At 43.1% G+C, this 8,162-nt stretch overlaps 1 pseudogene; it reads left to right on the top strand.

Annotated features, from left to right (window-relative positions):
* Positions 1-6,306: 6,306 nt before the first annotated feature.
* LOC126291712 (5S ribosomal RNA) lies at positions 6,307-6,424 on the top strand (annotated as a pseudogene).
* The last annotated feature ends 1,738 nt before the right edge of the window (positions 6,425-8,162 follow it).

Genomic DNA, 8,162 nt, shown 5'->3' with positions numbered 1-8,162 from the left:
CAGTCTCTTCAAGGTATACGTGAAGAACAGCGGGGAAAGGCAACAACCTTGTCTAACAGCTTGTCCAATTCTGCTTCCTTCTGAAATTTAATTTCCAATCCTTATCCTTATTTTCTGGTGTAAATATAGATTCTGTATCAGTCATCTCTCTTTCCAATCGACTCCTTTCCTCTTCAAAATATCCATCAGCTTGTTCCACTGAACTCTGTCAAAAGCCTTTCCTAAATCTATAAAAACATGGTCCACAAGAACCAGTTGATTGGAATCAATACTCCCTCCGTCTATAATTTTTACTGTTACACTGCCCTCCATTTCCAAATTGACGATTCCTTGATGCCTAACGTTGTATCCCATCAACTGATCCCTCCCTTCTGTCAAGTTCTGCTATAAACTTTTCTCCCTATTCGATTCAATACCTCTTCATTAATTATCCGATCCATTCATTTAATATGCAACATTCTTATGTAATACGACACTGCAGAAGCTACGATTCTCTTCTTGTTTCAATTGTCAGTCGTCCAAATTTCACTTCCATGTAACACACCATGCCATACAAATACTTTCAGCAAAGTCTCAAATTTATTTACGATGTAAAATATTTATCTTTCTCAGAAACGTTTTTCGTGCTGTTGCCAGTCTGCATTTCATATTCTCTCTGTTTCCGTTGCCGTCGTAATTTTTCCGTCAGAGTAGCAAAACTGGGTTACTACTTTTGCAGCGCCATTTCCTAATCTAACTCCATCAGCATCGCCTGATTTAATTCAAGTACACCGCCGTTATCCTCGTGTTAAAGTTGTTAATTTGCGCCTTGTTACATCTTTTCAAACACTATCTATTCCGTTCAACTAATCTTCAAGTCTTTTGCCAGGCAAACCTTAAAATTTTAATTTATTCTCCTTCCACTTCGAATCTCTTCCCATATTTTTCTTCGATCTCCTTTATTGTGGAGGTACCATGCATGAATTAAGCACAGGATAAAATGTCTGAAAAGCTACTTTAAATTAGTTCCAATATGGCTTTAACAAAACGTATTTTTTTACAATTGTTGTTATTCATTTTCAGAAGCTTGTGTACATTTCAACCATGTGATCATAAACGATAAGTTGAAAAGAATATGTTCCTCAAACCAAAATCATACTCCTAAGTGCTGTCTACCGTTCGCAAAATGTTTATCGGTGCGGCCCTGAAGCGCCTTTGATAGGGGGCAGGGAATTAGTTTCAAAAAGTCAGGTATCTTCTACTTGTTTTCTAGTGACATCATGTCAGTTTTATTTTCAGGCTTCATTACAGAAACGAAATAAATCAGGATGGCAATGACGACTGTAGTTTTTGATCCCTGCTTTACTAGGTATACAGGCCATACATGCAGGCCAAGCTCCTTCGTGGTTGGTTCAAAAAGTAAGGCAATAAGTCATGTGCGAGAAATGATTTATTCGGAAAATCAAAGACTTAAACAAAGATAGTAAGACAATAGTAGATGTTACTTTTCTACGTAGTCACAATGGTTGTCGAAGAATCTGTTGCATCGGTAAACCAATCGGTCGAAACCAGTATCAAAGAAATTGGAATCAATTCAAGGAACCACTTTACAGCTCCAAGATGCTACTCCAGGCGGGTGTAAAATGAATGTGCGAAACGGAAAATACTGAACGTGAAAATGAAGATTTAGCCCTGTCTGGCTCCCCCCTGAAGCAAATCTTAGGATCTCTTAGTGGTGACATTCTCTCCTCCTTCTAGCTCTTTAAAATATAAATTACAACGTAAACATAATTGAATGTTTAAAGGAACTAGTAACTACAAAATGACAAATGCTGTTCCTGATTATACATTTATTGTAGATAAAACCCATTTATATATTAGAAATGTTTACATATGAATGTCCAATGGACGTAAAGAGACACAAATGAATTTCCTGACTAATACTACTGATCAACTGCTCAAATCCGCCCATTTTTATGGCCATTCGATCTAATATAAATAACACGAGATTACTGACATCATCTACGTACCAAATGCTAGAAGACACTACTTTCAAAGATGATCTACAGTGGTGTGCAACCTCAGTGGAAATAAAAGTTACGTGATCACAGCCGTTTAGCTTTACAGCCATAATAAGCCGAAGCAATTAGCAATATCACCGTTTGAACTGCATCCGGTGTGTCGGAGTGATGGTTCTCGTACACGCCAGCGACGACTGAAGAACTCCAGCCACAAAATAAAAAACCCTTTCAAACACTAGGACGGCAGAAGGCGGTCCTCTGACTGTTATAATCTAATACTGTCTAACCTTCTCTTTGTTCTACAGACAAGAAACGCGAACTCCCATCCACAACGACGGAATTCAGATAATGTCTCAACGTAAGCATAGGCAAAATAAGTGCTGTCAATCACAGAACGCTGTGTACTCAACGACGACTCTCTACCCGGAGACGAAGTGCAGATTCGTATAAGTTCACAACAGGACAGTGCCTAACCGTTCTAGCGACAAAATCTCCTGACTGCAAGACAACAAGTCCGTCTCTACGAACAAAAGCTGATACTGAGCGACCGTCCAGCGCGGGCGCTCAAAACGGAAGACCCCCTTCTCTCCACCGCTGGCTTCCCAGCAAAGCTCGGTTCCCCTCCCTCGGAACTGCAGAAGGAGAATCATATTCTCGAAACCACGGAATATTCTCCCTCTCTACAGACTCTTCCGAACGCCGAGCAACCATATTATTGTCTTTTGTCGCCCACCGCGGAAAGTTTGCGAGGAAATATCTGTAGCCGTTAATTAGGAACTGATACAATGGTATGCTTCTTCGAGTACAAATCCTCGAAAATAACGCAGCCTGCTTGATCTCCGAGGTAATGCTTCCTTGTTCCTCTCTGCTGCGCCCAACATTTTCAGAGTTTTCGGTTATCCTTCCGGCCTAGCTACAACACCGCCCAGCCGTCAATCTATTGTGCTACAGCGCTCAGGTGCCCCGACCTTCCGTCTTGGGCTACTTCCTGTTTTTAGCAGGACCAACACGCCTCTGCGGACTTTCCCACTCAGGGCCTGAGCTACGCCTGCCTTTTTATTTCCGCTGGCGTTCCAACCTCTGCTAGTATAGGCAATCATTCATTACACAGTTTTGATAGTAAAGACAATCTACATCTACATGTACATCTACATCCATATGCCACAAGCCACCTGACGGTGCGTGGCGGAGGGTACCCTGAGTACCTCTATCGGTTCTCCCTTCTATTCCAGTCTCGTATTGTTCGTGGAAAGAAGGATTTGTCGGTATGCTTCTGTGTGGGCTCTAATCTCTCTGATTTTATTCTCATGGTCTCTTCGCGAGATATACGTAGGAGGGAGCAATATACTACTTGACTCTTCGGTGAAGGTATGTTCTCGAAACTTTAACAAAAGCCCGTACCGAGCTACTGAGCGTCTCTCCTGCAGAGTCTTCCACTGGAGTTTATCTACCATCTCGGTGACGCTTTCGCGATTACTAAATGATCCTGTAACGAAGCGCGCTGCTCTCCGTTGGATCTTCTCTATCTCTTCTATCAACCCTATCCGGTACGGATCCCACACTGCTGAGCAGTATTCAAGCAGTGGGCGAACAAGCGTACTGTAACCTACTTCCTTTGTTTTCGGATTGCATTTCCTTAGGATTCTTCCAATGGATCTCAGTCTGGCATCTGCTTTACCGACGATCAACTTTATATGATCATTCCATTTTAAATCACTCCTAATGCGTACTCCCAGATAATTTATGGAATTAATTGCTTCCAGTTGCTGACCTGCTATTTTGTAGCTAAATGATCAGGTATCTATCTTTGTATGTATTCGCAGAACATTACACTTGTCTACATTGAGATTCAATTGCCATTCCCTGCACCATGCGTCAATTCGCTGCAGATCCTCCTGCATTCAGTACAATTTTCCATTGTTACAACCTCTCGATACACCACAGCATCATCTGCAAAAAGCCTCAGTGAACCCCCGATGTCATCCACCAGGTCATTTATGTATATTGTGAATAGCAACGGTCCTATGACACTCCCCTGCGGCACACCTGAAATCACTGTTACTTCGGAAGAGTTCTCTCCATTGAGAATGACATGCTGCGTTCATTCAGTGAGCGTTTGCAACTATTTACAAGGTGTACGTGACAATATCAGTCTTCTTTAAATATTCATATATACGATGTACAACCTGTCAAACGATACATAATTCCGGTTTTAAATCACGGCAAGGTATGTAGATGAGTGCTTGTAAGGTGCGAAATTATAGCCACCTTACACAGCCTCCTCAATATGGGCATCTTTTGTAAAGTGGCGACGGACCAAGTGCATCTTTAATGGCCCCGAGAGATGAAAATTGCTAGATGCCAACACCTTGCTGTAATGAAGGTGATCTAATACAATCCATCGAAAACACCGAACCAAATTACGTGTAAACGGGCCGTATACTGTCGGGCGTTGATGTACAACAACACGGCAACGCAGTTGTTTCCTCCGATACGCCTTCTTCACAGTTCCAGATCAGTACAACAACGGGCATCATCCACGGTATTACCGTAGGTGACAAATCACCGTCGAATAACCTGTGACTGTAGCCACTACTTCCTTCAAGGGTACCATTGTTTTTAACGTCTTATGGGAGAAAAGTGTCTCGTTGTAACATCGTCTTAGGTGTCTTACATTGCATCCAATGACTCGTTTTTATGATTATATGGTGAAAGAATGGTACATCTTCTCTCTGATATTGCTTTAAGTGGTGGAGAGGCAACCCCATGCGCTTAGTTCTATTCTTTCTGGAGAGTTCCGCGAGAAATCGTTACGATATCTGCTACACCGTCAGTGGAGAGTTTGAGCGCTGTATTCTGTCGTCACACTGAAGAAACAGTTCCCACTTTCTCTAACCACGTTCGTGGTAAGACTGCTCCCAAATGTTACACTGGCTCTTCTGCAGCGCGCCTTTCAAAACAGCGGCTACAGAGTGCTCAGATACGCCTGGGAGTTTTGTTCCACTAAATGTTTTAACACTGAATGAAGTACAGAATTCAATAACCATATTACTAATTCAAGATACTCACATCAACCGAATTTACGTAAATCAAAGTTCCGGGCACTGCACTGCTATAAGGGAAACTGATTCTTAAGCATCTTTCACGGCTTGTGCGACATTCATCCGAGAAAGGTTAAATCCCCACCACAAGCGATGCTCTCTCATCAGTTTACAGAGGCTATATCTGCATCATGTGAAAGCCACGACAAGGTTGAATGATATCTTCGGCACGGCACAAGTAGATGTACACTCTCTGATCAAGAAATACCCGGATACCTACTAGCGGACATTAATGTCGGGTGTGTCTTCCACCCTTCGCCTATATGGCGTTCTGACCTCTCCTGTGGAGCACTTTCAACGACTTGTCTGAATGTGTGTGGAGGAGTGGAGGCCCATTCTTTCTCAAGAGTTGAAACCAGAGAACATAGCGATGTTGAACGCTGGAGCCTGGAGGGAAATCGACGTTCTAAATCATCCTAAAGGTGTTCCATTGAGCTCAGGTATGGAATCTGGGTCGACCAGTCTATTTCAGGAGTGTTATTGTCCACAAACCATTGCCTCACAGACGCTTCTTTATGACAGGGTGCATTGGCATGCTAATACAATTATCGTGTCCGAACTGTTCCTGTACTGCACGCTGTAAAAAAAATATCCATATCCTTCCTCATTTAGCCTTTTCTTAGTCACAATTAGGAGACCACAGTGCAACCATGAAAAGCACCCCTATAGCGTAACAGCACCTCCCCCGTGCTTCACTGTTGGGACTAAAACAAATGACGGCAGGTAACGTTATCCAGACAATCGTCAAATCCAAACCCTACCATTAGATTGCCACGGGGTATACCGTGATTGATGACACCAAATCACTCGTTTACAGTCATGCACTGTCCAGTGGCGTAACGATTTATACTACATTAAGTCTCGATTAGCAATTAGTGCAATGTATTCGCCCTTTGTACTTTATTCATTTTAACTCGATACGCTCAGCTACTTTGTTAGCGGAACTGCTGGTAACACGTTGCAATTCCGGATTGATTCCTTTCGCTAGTTTCATGCGTTTCTTTAGTTGCACGCTACGCAATGAGTGATGGTTGCTATCCGTTAATACATGTGGTCTGCCTGGTTTTGGTTTAGCTGCAGTTATTCCTTCGCGTTTCCACGTCACAGTCACATCACCAACAGTCGATTTAGGCTGTTTTAGAAGGGTAGAAATGTACTGATGGATTTGTTGCTCGGGTGACATCTAATGACTACTCCAAATCTGAGCCAACGGCCTTGCCGCATTCGTAATACCGGTTCCCATCAGATCACCGAAGTTAAGCGCTGTCGGGCTGGCCTAGCACTCGGATGGGTGACCATCCTGTCTACCGAGTGCTGTTGGCACGCGTGCTGCACTCAGCCCTTATGAGGAAAACTGAGGGGCTGCTTGACTGAGAAATAGCGGCTCCGGTCTCGGAAACTGACATACGGCAGGAAGAACGCTGTGCTAACCACATACAGCTCCATCACCGCATACAGTGACGCCTGCGGTCTGAGGATGACACGGCGGCCGGCCGGTCCTGTTGGGCCTTCCAAGGCCTATTCGGACGGAGTTTAGTTTAGTTTTTTTGGTCCAAATCTGATGTCAGTGAGCACTCCTGGTTGAAACATTCTGCTGTTGCTGCTTCTGTACTGACAACGAAGTGCTTTAGGGGTGCCTCTCTGCTGTTGCTGCTTCGGTACTGACAACACAATGCTTCAGGTGCGCCTCTCGTGACATCTAGTGGTCAACTTCTCATTACGTGGGAATCTTCTCATACTTTTGATCAGGCCACCCTGACCTTGTCTCGTATCTTAAATCCGTTCAGCCTTTATGAAATTTGTGGCACGAAAATCAAAAGTGTTTTCGTGATAGTAGCCTCGACTTGTAAATGTTCGTAAATGCAATAAACTTATTCATCAAATAATGGTTCAAATGGCTCCAAGCATGGGACTTAACATCTGAGGTCATCAGTCCCCTAGACTTAGAACTTAACCTAAGAACTTCACACACATTCATGCCCGAGGCAGGATTCGAACCTGCGACCGTAGCAGCAGCGCGGTTCCGGACTGAAGCGCTTAGAACAGCTCGGCCACAGCGGCCGGCCCTTATTCATTATGATCATCGTTTTCCAACTCCAGTTTCCCGGGTGTGGTGTACAAGCGCTCGCCCTGTCCTCCTGTCTTCATACATCTTCCCATTTGTGTCCTTTCTCCTCCACATCTCTTGGTAGGTCTTTGGCTGCTCATTCCCATCATGTGTCCCTACCAATGAAGCCTGCATTTCTGTATGATACTGATAACAGGAACCTCAATACCAACTAATTTTCTGTTCACCTCATTCTTGATTTTTTCCTTTCCAGCTGTTTGATTCCTAGTTCTAATGCATCTCATTTCTGCTGCCTGAATTCTGCTGATCTCTTTGTTTAGTAGGAGACATGCTTCAAAACCATATGTTAGGACTGGTACAAAATAGATGTGGAACATGGCCGCTTTTGCTTTTCGTGGCATTTTATCATCCCAGAGACTATTGATGATTTGACTGAAAAAAACTGGATGCTTTCTGTGTCCTGCTGACTGAGTATTTGATGCTTAATGATGTTGTCTTTCGAGATCGTGATTCCTAGGTACTGGAAATGTGAAACAGATTCTACATTGACTCATTCTAGAAATATATTTGAGATTGTTCCTTTCCTGTTGATGGTCATTCCTACTGTCTTTGATCTATTTATTTTTAGAGTGAAATTTTTGAATGTGTTATTCCATTCATTAAGTTTCTTCTGTGCTTCAGCTTCTGTCTCTCTATACTATCAATTCATCAGCAAACACCAAGGCATTTGGTTTGCTGTCTATTTTCTTGATAGAGTTTATGATATGTTCCATTACTATTACAAACAGAAGTGGTTATGGAGCACTTCCTTGTTGAACACCACTCTTTGTTTCAAACCATTATAATCGTCCACTGCCTATTTTACCTTATTACACCCCGCATTGTAGTTGCCGATCATACGTCGGTCACCGCCTCAATCTTAAAGCTATGTCTTGAAGCGCAGAGGCACAGCTACTGGACATCTACTGACGCCGTTTGATAGCTTGAATCGGC

The sequence above is a fragment of the Schistocerca gregaria genome, chromosome 1, assembly GCF_023897955.1.
Source record: "Schistocerca gregaria isolate iqSchGreg1 chromosome 1, iqSchGreg1.2, whole genome shotgun sequence".
In the NCBI taxonomy this organism is placed as follows: domain Eukaryota; kingdom Metazoa; phylum Arthropoda; class Insecta; order Orthoptera; family Acrididae; genus Schistocerca; species Schistocerca gregaria.
Note: the sequence above shows the minus strand (reverse complement) of the source record. Positions and strands in the feature narration are given on the sequence as shown.